This window comes from Cavia porcellus, unplaced genomic scaffold, assembly GCF_034190915.1.
Source record: "Cavia porcellus strain 051 isolate PalLab524CR breed Dunkin Hartley unplaced genomic scaffold, mCavPor4.1 scaffold_21, whole genome shotgun sequence".
Taxonomy (NCBI): domain Eukaryota; kingdom Metazoa; phylum Chordata; class Mammalia; order Rodentia; family Caviidae; genus Cavia; species Cavia porcellus.
Genome location: NW_026947504.1, coordinates 17,426,743 through 17,439,958, shown reverse-complemented (window position 1 = coordinate 17,439,958; position 13,216 = coordinate 17,426,743). Strand labels below are relative to the sequence as shown.

Genomic DNA, 13,216 nt, shown 5'->3' with positions numbered 1-13,216 from the left:
TCTGAGCAGCCATTCACAGTTATGTTGCAAAAGGACATTTACTGACATTCACTACATATATTGTTGAAGCGGAAAACATTTATAAAAGTTCGTATGTATGTTCATATTTCTGTTAAATATTTTTATATATAGTCCAAAAACTGGAACTAAATACAAAAAAATAAATAACTAAAAACTGTTAACAATGATTATCTCTGGTGATTTTCATTTTCTGCTTTTGTGTATGAAATGAAGAAAGGAGCTGGACAGCTAGTTTGGTTCTAGCTGTGCTGTCACATCGCCGTGTGACCCTTAAGCACAGCTTCTTCTGCTCTGTCTTCCTGCCTGTTATAGTAGACTTAGCCAAACGGCCTCTGGAGCTCCTCTACCTCCGATGCTTCACACTGCAGCCTTACTGTGTGCCAGAGGCAGCCTGAGGGACCAGACAGCCAGGAGAGCAGGCCCTACAATGCAGGGGGGATGCATGTGGCAGGTGGAGAGGGCAGAGGTGTTTGGGTGATGAACCCCTCTAGAGGGGGAAAGGGCCCTGGAGAATGGCCCCTGAGCTCAGCAGAACAGGGCTGGCGTGGGACAGAGAGCACAGCACATGTCACGGCCTGGAGACAAGGGATTATGTGGTGCTTTCCAGGGACTCCTTGCTTTCTAGGTGAGCGCACAGCAGCGGAGGGCAGATGTCCTGACAGAGCCAGGAAGACCGGAGTGAAGGCTCCTGTCCATGCCCAGTACCCACAGGGTGTCAAATTCACCACTGATAAGGGCTGCCTGCAGTCACAGCCAAGCCCCACCCCTGGCTGGGGCCAGGACAGAAGTACACCGGGTGCGGAGGTAGGGATGCTCCATGGTGTGCTGCCCACGTTAGCCACCCAACCCCAGGGAAGGAGTGGAGCCCCCAAATGCTGTAGTCACACACCCTCTATCACATTAACAGCCTTTCAGCATGTAAATGATGCAATCCAGACAGTTCCAGGCATCTGTGGGTCAAAGACCCCTGTGGGAGTCTGACATTTTCAGATACAGAAAATATGCACAGTAAAACATGCATGTGGCTGCCAAAGGCTGGGGTTGGAAGGATGAACAGCCAGGGCCCAGAGGATGCTTAGGAGAGTGAAACTATTCCAAATGACACTAAAATCATGGGTACATCTCACACACTTGTCCAATCCAGTGAACACGCACCATCAAGAGTAAGTCTGGCTGGAAACCATGGGCTCTGTGTGATACTGATGTGTCCGTTCAGCTTCATCAACTGCTGGTGATGGACACTCCAGGGAGGATGTTGAAAACTGGAGGGGGATGGGGTTCCACATGCGTAATACAGGAAATCTCTGCAGTTTCCTTTCAGTTCTGCTGTGACCCTAAAACTGCTCTAAAAATATAAACTTTAATATTTATGCATATGTACACACGTGCACATGCCCCATGTACACACACACACTGGAAATGTAACAATGTCAAGGAATCCAGACACCATGCCCTAAGCTGAGGCATGACAGACTGGACCAGAAGTCCTGCAGCCATGATGGTGGACCTTTCAGAGACAAATACCCATACTGCAACCAAAACCCACTTATTTATCACACAGTGCCAACACCGCAATTAAACCTGAGGCTTTAGTTTAGAACAACACTTTTTTTTTTTGGTTTTTTATCGGTACCGGGGATCGAACTCACAACTGCCTGCTTGCAAGGCAGGCACTTATGACACTGAGCTAAATCCCCAGCCCCTAGAACACCACATTTTGTCTTAAAATAAAAACACAGTAATACCCATGCCATAGGTTCACCACTGCTGACCTAGTGTAGACTTGAGTCAGGTGGCTTCAGTGCAAACCCAATTCTACTCAGGAGCAATGTCATCTTGGGCAAGTTCCTTAATTTCTTGGTGCCTCAGTCTCCCACTTTGTAAAGCAGGACAATTTCAACTACCTCCCCAGGTTGTGAAAACTGAGTGAGCTGCTGGATCAAACACTCCTCCACACCTGGCACACGCACGGAGGAGTGGTCAGCCTCGGGCCTCGTGCACTCCTGTTGCTTATTTAACATAATCACAGCAACACTTCTCAATATGGACAGTAACTTCTCACAAAAAGCACCTGGAGTTCATCTCTCTGGCTCAAGTCCCTGGCAGCCCAGGAATTCAGCAGAGGTGAGTACACCAATTTCAGGGAAGCAGGGGGAGGTGGGGTGTGCTTGCTCTGGGCAGGGAGCAAGCAGCCTCTCAGGTCTGAACAATCCCATCTTCAGAGAAGGAGGCTGAGGTGTTCCTTGGGGGACTGGGATGAGGTCCTGGCAAACCCAAGTCATAGAGGGGGCAAAAGAGTCACCAGAGAAAGCCAAATATCCTGGGGTAGGGGAGAGCCACTGCTTTGAAAATGAAGCGCTGACCACCCAGCAGGCTGGCAAGGGCATCTCTGTACAGCTTCCCTGCCAACTTTCTACCCCGCCTGCACTTTAGAGCCACTGTGGCTTGAGGGTTAAAGAACTGGAGGCTTCCAATCCCCCTGGGGCCACCTAGCACAGCTGGAGCTGGGGGCGAAGGGCCCTTGCTGCCCGGCCTGCGCTGACTTAATCACCAGCCCTTTTCCATAATCCACAGCCTCGCCCAGCCAGTCAGCCATCTTGGTCAAGCATCTGGGCCTTTGCTGGTGGGGTTCCCGTTGTAAAGAATGCCTCCCCAAGCCCCTTGGGACACTTACTCATCCCTCCCCACCCCAGATCCAATGTCCTCACCTCTCTGAAGTCGTAGCCAACCACCACCCATCCTGCCCCCAAGGCCCAGTCCTCGGGGCTCCCGCCCACCCCACACACAGTGCAGAGGCTGAAAACCAGGTCCCTGGGGCAGATGCGTGCTTTTTGACTTCTCTAATCTGGGCTTAGTCAGTATGTTAAAATCAAATTTCACTTACAAGTCAGCACTTCTAACTTTTCTTTAAAAAAAGCATGGTTGGCCAGGCATGGTGGTTCATACCTGTAATACTAGCACTTGGGAGGCCAGGCTGGAGGATTGCTATGAGTTCAAGGCCAGGCTGGGCTACAAAGTGAGGTCAAGGTCGCCGGGAACTTCAGTCTAGTGATACTGGGTTCAAATCCCTGCCAGACACATCAGCTGAGGTGTAAGCAGTGTCTGCCTCAAATGGACCACATATTCTCAAGTCCACAAGCACCACCTCCCCCACTAGCCCAGAGCCAAGCACACCTTAATGTTGGCCTTCACACAGCTCTGTCTCCTAAGGCCTATAACCCTTTGGGAAGTACCAGGACTTACCAGCTCTGCACTGCACAGTCAGTCCCTACCTGTGCAGGTCCTTAGCAAACTCAGGTTTGCTTTCTTCCTTGGCCCCAAGTCTTGGCTCCTAAGGGCAGCAACCAAGTCTGAGTGATGGTAGAAGCTCTCACCTTCCCAAGAGTCAGGTTTTTACAGAAGACTTGGGATAAATGACTGACTGAGTGCCTGTGACTATTCCCACTTTACAGATAAGGAAACCACTGAATGTCCATGTTTATATGTGTGTGGCTGGGGAGTACACCCAGGGCCATCACACTGAGCTATTTCCCCAATCCTTTTTACTTTTTATTTCAAGACAGGATCTCACTAAGTCACAAAAGTTGCCCAAGCTGTGTTCAAATTTTGCTCCTCCTGTCTCAGCTTCTGAGAGCGCAGGGCTTACTGGCATGTGCCGCGGGGCCTACTTTTTTGTTTTGTTTTTTGAGACAAGATGTCACTATGCAGTTTAGCCTAGGCTAGCTTCAAGGCATGAGATCCTCTTACCTCAGCCTCGCAAGTGCTAGGATTACAGATGTGAGCCACCACACCTGGCAGGAAACCCCTAAATATTGATTCAAGTAAGTTTAGGCTTGTTCTTTTCTTCCTCCATGAAATCCATGAGTTTCTATGTAATAACAACAAAAACAGCATTATAGTTATCATCATATGTATACTGAGGCCATACCTTAAGCATTTACTACAAGCCTGACACTGTGCTCAGCACTTTTCATGCCTTATCTTGTTTAATCCTCACTAATACTGTCGTTATCCACATTTACAGTTGAGGAAAAATGAGACTCAGGCAGGTTAAGTCATTTGCCCAAATTCACAGCTATTTGCTGGGAGAGCTGAAATTTGAATCCAGACCCCATGAGAGGGGGTGCTCCAGAGCCTGTGAGGGACCCTACGCTGTGGCGCATGAGGTAGACCTCAGCTCTGAGGTCTCCAGCCCTCGGCCAGTCTTCTACCTTGTTCTCCCAGCCCCACTTTCCCCGCCAAGGTGCTGCAGATAATGAATGAGATGCTCTGGTTGTCATGGAGACACCATGGCAACACTGCACTTTCGGGAAATGCCACAGTAACCGTGGCCACTGCTCTAGGCTTGAAAGTCACTCCTTACCGCACCTCCCTACTTAAAAGTGCTCTGGTCCCCATAACCCTCTCAGGACCCACAGCAGAAGAGGGGCTTTCTTACAGAACAAGCTGTCCAGAGACTGGGACGGGGAAGGGGGTTCAGCTTGGGCCCAGTGTGAACGAGTGGGCTCCAGGAATGAGACCAGAGCTCCCTGAAGGCAAGCGCAATAAAGACTGAGCTAGCTGTGCCTTTGACAGTGAAGTGTGGCCAGTAACCCAACCCACGTGCACTTACACTTACTGTGTGTCAGCAGGTCCATGACAAAGGCTATGTGCATGCTCATCCCATTTCACCCCAACAACCCAAGAGACACCAGTTCGGTGGCTGGTAGCATCATAGTTAAGGCTCAGACTAGAACCAGCCTCCCTGGGCTTGAACCCTGGCTCTATTATTTACTGACCTTGTGACCGCTCTGCAAATCTCTGAACTACTCTGAGCCTCAGTTTCCTCAACTGGTTTATACTGTTTAATCCACCTAAAGGATCAGATGCCAAGACTGAAAGATGATCTAGGCTAATAAAATGATCATCCATTTAACAGATTTGAAAACTGAGGCTCAGAGAAGAACTGGCCCAAGGCCAGGTATCAAATTCCCAGTGGATCCAAAAAGAAAGGATGGGAGGCTGAGCTGAAGTCACAGCGGATGAGCAAGAGGATGAGCTCCAGGAAAGAGTCTGCATTCCCCTGGGAGTGGGGAACAAGCAGAAGATTCACCCTGTTCCCTTGGTCTGACATTTATCAAGCTCCCCCAGGTGCCCAGCACAGCACTAGGCTCTGAAAAAGCAGAGGTGATCCAGATCTTCAAAGGAAGCTGGTTTCTAAAGATCTCTGAGCATCTGGGTGTTATGTCTGGTATGCTGCTGCTGCTGCTGCTGCTGCTGCTGCTGCGGGGTGACGGAGGAAAGACTGTACAGCCCGGAGTGCTCACACTGCATGCATTTCATTTCCAGGCTGGGTCATTCCTGACGATGCCCCCATGCAGCCCACTGACCTGCACGCACACTGACATGTGGATACTAGCTAAAGTAAAGCCACCCTTTTCACCATATCAACATGCTCAGAGGAGGCATCACAGGCACCTCAGGCTTTGGGAGGGGCAGGAGAGGAGGGCTGAGAGACCTCAGTGAGAAAAATGCAGCAATGGGCAGCAAGGCTTGGCCTGCGTGGGCGCGGAACTAAGGGAGTGAGGGGCAGTGGTGGCCGCAGGCGCGGACCGTCCCACTTGTACTCAGTCACTCCCCGCAGCTGAGCCTGCCGCTCCCAGCCTGCCACACCCCCAGCAGTCACACCACCACCCACCAGCAGCCACACCCCTCCCGGCTGCCCAGCCCTGCCAGTCACCCTGCCACAGCCCGCCCCACCCACCCCGCTTGGCACTGGAGAGAAACCCTCGGCATTTGCTTTCCAGCTGTACGGGGGTTTCTCAGCACCATTACACTCCTGGAGGCTGCAGAAAAGCACCAGTAAATCCCTTGTCCGCTGTGTCACCGCACCCCCACTGCCCACCCTGCCCCCACCCCACCCGCAGTGCCGCCCGGCCCGGAGCCAGCTGCCACCTGTCGGCCACCACCAACACCACCACCACCAGAGCTGCCACCGGCAGGGACTGTGCGTAGTCTGCATGAGAGTGACAGCACAGTCCACTCCGCAGTGAGCACAGCAGGAACGCAGGCCTGGAGAGAAGGATGGGAAAGAACTCCAGACACTGGGCTGCCGGTCCGCGGAAGCCCTACCCATGTCCCAGTGTCAGCTGGGAGCAGCTGAACGGCTCCCCTGGGGATCAGCTCTCTGCCTCCCCATGGCAGGCTCAGCGGCAGCCTCTCAGGGGAACACTGGCTTCCCGCCTCCACGCACCACCTTCCAAGGCAGAGCAACCGTAGCATGGCAGTGCTCAGAGCTGAACTGTCACCCTGGCCAGTTACTTCCCCTTCCTGAGTCTCTAAACAGGGCAACAACAGCAACCTCCATTTCTTAGCCGTCACTATCTATATTCTTCCCACTTCACGAACAAGGAACTGAGGCCAGAGACCCACAGCACTGATTGGTAAGCAACTGGAAACCTCAGCACAGAGCGGGGCGCTTCCTCCCTGTACCCACAGCTGACACTGCCAGGCGTCCTGCACGTTCTGTTCTTGGCTCCCTTTTGTGTGTATTTTAACATCACCACCAGCAGCTAATGACAACTCCTAGAAGCAGCCCCCAAAATGTTCCACCTCAACAGGCACAAAGCTCAGCTTACTCCATAGTTTTCAACTTCAGAATTTGTCCTGGGAATCCTGGCAGGCAGGGAAGGTCCACAAGGAAGCCTCAGGAACTTAGATGCCACTTGCTGAGAAATGGCCTCTCTCCCATGGTCTGCAGTGAGTGCTCACCTTTGTACCAGGTCTGAAGAAAGCGTTTACCGGGCAAACAACCTGGACAGCCTGGGGGCAGGCCCAGGCCAGCTGCCCTCAGGGTCCAAGGACAAGCTTCCTGGCTTCCTCCCTCAATCCTCACACCCCCATGGTGGTACCACTGCACATGCAGTGATAAGAAACTGTTCCTTACACACAAGGAGACTCAGGGAGGGCAAGTCATTGACTCAGAGTCAAGTAGTTGGTGGAAATGGAGCTAGAATGGGTGAGCTTTCCATGCTCACCTCGAAGTCCCTCTCACAGTCCCATAGGGTCTCAGTGCCCAGCATCCCACCCACTGCTCAGCCAGGTCCAGAGCCAAAAGGCTGCTTCTGGCAGGCACCCAGCCCAGGTGTGCGGGCACAGCTTCTCCAGCAATGGGTAAGCCTCGCACCAGCAAAGCCTACATGGACAACAAGCAGCAGGCTCCCTCCAGGAAGGAACACCTCAGCCCAAGGGTTCTTATCTTCCCCGCCCCAGAGGTCCCACACGAGAAGGGGCAGCCTCATGCTAAGAGGGGAGAGGCAGAGAGGGTCAGAAGTAAGCAATGTCCACTGGCAAAACAGCTAAAGGGACGATGATGACCAGCGGTCTCACGGGTGTGGTGTATGTCAGGCACAATACCAAGCGCTTCCCCATCATTTCGTCAGTTGTCATTTATTCCCAATGAAGTAAAAATAACTGTGTGCCTGGAGTTTCTCCCCTGTCTCTCTGCCCTGCAGAGGAGCTGGACCACCCCAGCACACAGCTCCCAGAGGCCCGGCTCCAAGCTGCCAAAGGCCCCAAGAGGTTCAGAGAAGCAGACCCACGAGAGGCCCCCATCACACAGACACAGAGCCAGACTGCAAAGCACAAGTACGGGCACATGCTCTGAACACTCGGGTCAAGAAGGCAGTGTCACTTCCAAGTGGTGGGGATCCAAGGACAGCAACCTGATGGAGGAGGGGAGCCAGCCTGGAGTCTCCAGCACTTGCTGTGTGTCTCTGGGCAGTACCTTTCCTCCTCTGAGCCTCTGCTTCCTCGTCTGCACAAGATATGTGGTCCATAGCAGAAGCCTGACCTTCTGGCTTATAAAACATTCTCAGAAGCCAATAACGGCTGTTAGCAGATTTTGTCCCCAGACACACAAATTCAGAATGGCCCCTATTGAAAGCCACATACAGAGTATGGAAGCACTCCAGCAGCACCTTGTCTTTGACAAGCCCTGGCTCTTCTGGACTGGCAGGACCATAGCCACAAATGTCACGATTGAACACCCTGGCCCTCATCATCCCACCTCCCTCAGGCCCTGGTCCATCTTTCACTCTGGGATCTGCTGGACTCAGGCAGATTTGGGGATGGGTCTTTCCACTGCAGTCTGTTAGGTCAGCCTGGGCCACCTCACTGACCACAGCTGGAGCCCTGTGCTGAGCTCCAGGACAGCTGTACCCACAGGTCTCCTACATGGGTAAATACACACAGTATGTACACAATCAGACACACCTAGGATGACTGGACAGGCAGAGGACTTGGGATGATAGCCAGGCGCAGGGAAGCCAGAACAGACGGGGGAGCCAGGAAGAGAGTGACAAGACCCACCTGAGTTCGGGGAGCTGCAGCTGGTGGCTGCCTGGTTCCTCTGTACTTGCTTGCGTCTTCTCAATGGTTCCACACTTCACACAGCTGCACCTAATCCCAGAGCCAGGACAAATGGCGTTAGTGTCAGCCCAGTCTCCTCCCCTAGAGGGCGGGAGGGAAGAGGGGAGGGAGGTGGCCCAGGACACCTTCAGCCACCAACCCCATTCCTGGAAGCCTCTATCACCCTCACCATCTCCTTTGCCAGGGCCACCAGTCCCCACCTCCCGGATACAGAGAGGAGTCCCTCCCCAAAGTGTTCCTCAGGCCCCTGCCTGCTGCAGGGCCCCACCTGGATGTGCCCTCCATGGGCAAGGAGAAAGCATGTCCCCAACCCTCTTGCCAATGGTCCCTCTCAAGATAGGTGGGGCCCAGAGTGGAAGGAGCCTGTGTTGACAAAAAGGATAATGGGTCTCCAGCTCTGGCAAACGTCCCATGTGACCCTAGGCAAGGCCCTGCCCCTCCAGGCATCAGTTTCTCCACCTGTCCCAAGAAGAGTAAGACTCATATCCCCTCGAGATCCGGCTGGCAATCAAAGTGTCTGTGACACTGGCTTTTGGGCCCAGCCCAGTCAGCTGCCAGGCCCTTGCCCACATCCCACCCTGCAGAGAAGGAAGAAAGGTGACTGGCGGAAGTGCAGAAAGTACTGGAGTCTGGGCCAGTGTCAAATGCCAGAACTGAAAACGCCTTACAAAGCTGAAGACCACAGTGGACAGGCAACTCAGCCCTGGTCACACAGTGGCCAGCCTACGGCAGCCTGGAGATATTCCAGTTCTCCACGGCTGGGTGGCTTCTTTACAGAAACATTTCAAGGGTCCATTCCATTCCATCCTCTGTGCCTCCTCAGAGGATGCCAAAGGTAAGCCAAAGCTCTCTGCTAATGGCAGATTCTCAGCCCCAACAGCAGCAATAGGAAAAGAAAAAACAGTGTGTTTGTATGATGCGGGCTGGGACAGAGGCTGGGCTGAGCATCTCCTTCACGGCATGAGGGTGGCCTGGGCTCCTGCCAGCCACAGGTGAATCCTTAGGAGACTTTTCCAGGGATTAATAGCCTTGGCCCCCCGCAAAGTCACCTGAGGCCCAGTGGACAGGCCCAGCAGTGGTGATGGCAAGACTGATCCAGAACCCCCCAAGACCAGCTGGCTCTGGAAGATGTCAGAGCCTGGGAAACCGAAAAGCATCCAGGCTCCAAGGCGAGAGCGGGGCCATGGCGGGCGGCACTCAGAGATGCAGAAGTCCCCTAATCTCCCAGAGGCCTGGTGGGCACAACGTGGGGCTTGCTGAGACCAAGAGGCATCATTGAGGGCCACATGAAAGCAGGCAGTCCCTGCAGACCTGCTGGGGCTTGTCACCATGACAAGAACCTGCCGCCAACGCACCTCACACCTCGGGTATGAGGGGCTGGGCACGCTTCCAGCAGACACAGCTTGGGCAGGAGCAGGGGTGGTGCTTGTGGGCGGAGGCCTCAGCTTTCTCCAAAGCTTAGGCAGCTGGAGGGCAGACACAGCAAAAAGCGCCAGGTGACCTACTTCACCAGGCCACTAATGAATGGGACGGGGGTTCAGTGAGACTCTAGAGGAGCTTCCAGGTATCCTCAGCAGTTCACAGATTCAGGCCACATCAGGCAGTAAGCAGGACCATGTTCGGAAGGCAAGCAAGGGCCGGGGTACGGATCCTTACTCCACGCAGTCTGCAGACCCACGCTGCACACCCCAAGGACTGCCTGGATACCTCGTTTGCCTCAATCTCACCTGCCTGTGACCTCAGGCAGCACGGCTCTTTACTGGGCCTTGTTTGTATTCACACACTGAGCAGAACTGCACTAGGTGATTTCACAGGCCCCTTCCTCCTGAGCTGGGTAACTCTGTAGGAAGCATAACAACCTCTGGTAAATGCCCAGAAATGGGCACCAGGCCCCAGCTCCACGAAGTCCCACCACCCACCACGCCTGTGGGGGTAAGCACTGCATATGACTACCCTGCAACACCAGGTGCTGGGTTTGCTAACTTCATGGCTTCCACATTGACAGGGCCTAGTTTTGCAAATGTGGAAACTGTGGCTCATGCAGGTTAGGCAACTTGTTCAACCTGGCACCTGGGAAACGCTTACTCGCTGAGTGAGATTCAATCTAACAACACCTCGATTTTAATCCCCACATTCCGTGGCATCAGCCGCTGAGAACCCAAAACCCACGAGGCCCAGAAAATGCCATGGGGTCTTTGCACCTCCCACATTTTCTAGCACATAATGCTGGGGCCAATGTGTGAGGCGGCCAGGGGCAGGCAGGGATGGAAGCCTGTGTGGGCACTGAGCATTCCGCAGCCTCACCAGCCAGCCAACAGCCAGCCAGTTGTTCCCCACTATGGTCACAAGGTCCTTGCTGCCATCCGCACACAACAGCCACCACCTGCCACTTTTAAATCGTCACATGCACAACGCATCTTCACAGGCATTGTTTTGGCAGCACGACACAGTTTGTAAAGGCTCTGTTGTGATTTCTTCCCATTTTCTTGGAAAAGGAAAGTAGGATGGCCAGATGATGGATGACCCCCCAAAAGGCACCAGAGAGAAGGTGTTTGAGAATGAACCTGGGCCCATTTCCTATGCCACCCTGCACAGGCCTGGAGCTCCCCATTGCTCCTACCAGTCCTGATGGGCCTCTGTGATAACAATGCATGCCAATGCGACAACCACTTGGCAGCTCGCACCTCGCCAGTCTTTCAAGTGTCTTCACGGGTGCCCGATCCCACCACCCCCATTAATTAGTGTTGCCACCGCTTTCATTACACCAATGGGGGATGCTGAGGCCCAGGAAGGTGGGCCATCATGCTCAGGGTCACCAGCCTAGAAGAGACCGAGGTGGCACTCAAATCCACACAGTTGGGCCTCAGAGCTTAAAGACTAAACCCCTGTGCTGCACAGCTGTCTGGGAGGCTCCCTTCCAAGCAACCACTGGAAGGGAACAGGAGGCCAGACACACCAAGCAGTGTGTGCCTAGCAGGGCAAGGCAAGATTACGATAACAGGAGGGCAAACAAAGCTCTCAGGAGCCTGCAAGAGGGAGGCTGGCGGACACCTCTGTCTGGGCACTAGGCCAGGACTCTGGGCTATGGACATGGGAACAGAAGGAGGTGACAGATACGAGAGGGAGGCCGAGTGAGACCTTGGTCAAGTGCCTTGCTCTCTCTGGACCTCAACTTACCCAGCTGTTAGGGAAAGTCCCTGGAATATCTCCAGAGCCCCTGCCATCCTGAAAGACTCTTGGACCCTGGGAAAACAAGCAAAGCCCAGTGATGCCCTGGCTATAAGCTCCTAAATGTCCTTGGCTGTCCTAGAACAGCTCAGCTGCTGGAAACGAGGCATCCAGCAGTGAAGGGCTTGGCTGGCATGCCTGGGCACCAGTGAAGTGTGGGTGCTTAGGGGGCCACATTCCACCCACTGTCAGCCTCTCTTCAGCTCCACAGAAGCAGGCACCACCCTGCCTGGACTCAGACCAGAGCCGAGGTCATACCCAAGTCCCCCATGGAATGCTACTCCAGGGCCTGCCTGGCCCACCACTCCATATGTTACTTTTCTTTTTCTTTTTTTTTTTTTTTAATAGGGTCTCACTATGTTGCCTAAGCTGGCCTTTAACTCTTGGGCTCAAGGTATCGTCCTGCCTCACCTCTAGGGTAGCATGTGCCACCCTGTATGCTACTTTAGTCCCATCACTGTGACCACTCCTCCACGCCCCTCACTCACATTCCACACAGCTGACCCGTAGGATGACCATAAAGAACCTCCAGGGGACTGTAAAGGAAACAGCTACCCTCATCCCCAAGGGACCTGTGTGAGACAGAGGCTACATGCCAAATCGACAAAAGCCCCTGGCAAGGGAAGCAAGGAGTGGGGAGGCCACAAGGGCCAGCACTCAGAAGGAGGAAGGTGCAGGGACTTTCCAAGAGGACCCTAAGCCTCTGCACTCATGGCTGCTCCATCAAACCCCTATGCAACATGCTCCTGCCCCACAACCACCTATGGCTCCCACTGGCCCCTGGGGCGAAGCCCCTTAACCTGAGGGGCCATGCAGGCCGTTGTTCCTCCCAGCTTGTGTTTACCGAGGGTGTTACATGCCAGGGCCTCTGCTCAGAGCTTTCTGAATACAGTGGCACCTCCACACTCATGGTTAGTGGGTTCTGGAAGTCATGAGCACCAAAAACACCAGGATCAAATAAGTCATGCTGGCTGCAAAGAGCAGCAAATCGTGAGGCAACAGACACCAACAGTTCTAGCTTGCAGGTCAGGCACTAAACAAATGACAAGTACTAGAACAAAATTTTCAGATCAAGAAGCATTGAGTACCTTGTGTATGTGTGTATATGGGTATGTGTATGTTTGGTGCCGGGAATCAAACTTATGACCTCATGCTTGCCAGACTGGCGGTGTGCTGCTGAGCTATATCCCAGCCTCACTTTGAGTATAGCTACAGTGTACCAATAAACTTAAAAAAAAAAAAAAAAGCATCGAGTACCGAATTTAACAAATTTCAAAGGAGTTGAGAACCCAGATAGCAGTATATTTCTCATTTGACCCTCACAGTAACCCGGAGAAGCAGGGACTATGAGTGGCTCATTATTACAGATGAGAAAATCCAGGCTCAGGGAGTTCATGTCACTTTCCCAGAGTCGCTCGCCAAGTGGCAGAGGAAGGATTCACATTCGAGCCTTCCTGACTCCAGGCCCAGATTCTTAACCACTGCACTATGGGTCTCCATAAACACCTCCCACCAGCCTCTGACCATAGGGGCCAGCTCAACACTGCAGAGGACGCTG

At 53.3% G+C, this 13,216-nt stretch overlaps 1 protein-coding gene across 3 annotated transcripts in view; it reads right to left on the bottom strand.

The window, feature by feature from the left end:
* The window catches only part of Ndst1 (N-deacetylase and N-sulfotransferase 1), a 59,379-nt gene that overhangs the window by 32,120 nt on the left and 14,043 nt on the right, over positions 1 to 13,216 (bottom strand). For all 3 annotated transcript variants that reach the window (XM_063232386.1, XM_005006997.4, XM_005006996.4), the window contains exon 2: positions 8,371 to 8,460. The gene's annotated coding sequence lies outside the window, so the exon portion shown is untranslated. The remainder of the gene's footprint in view (positions 1 to 8,370; positions 8,461 to 13,216) is intronic.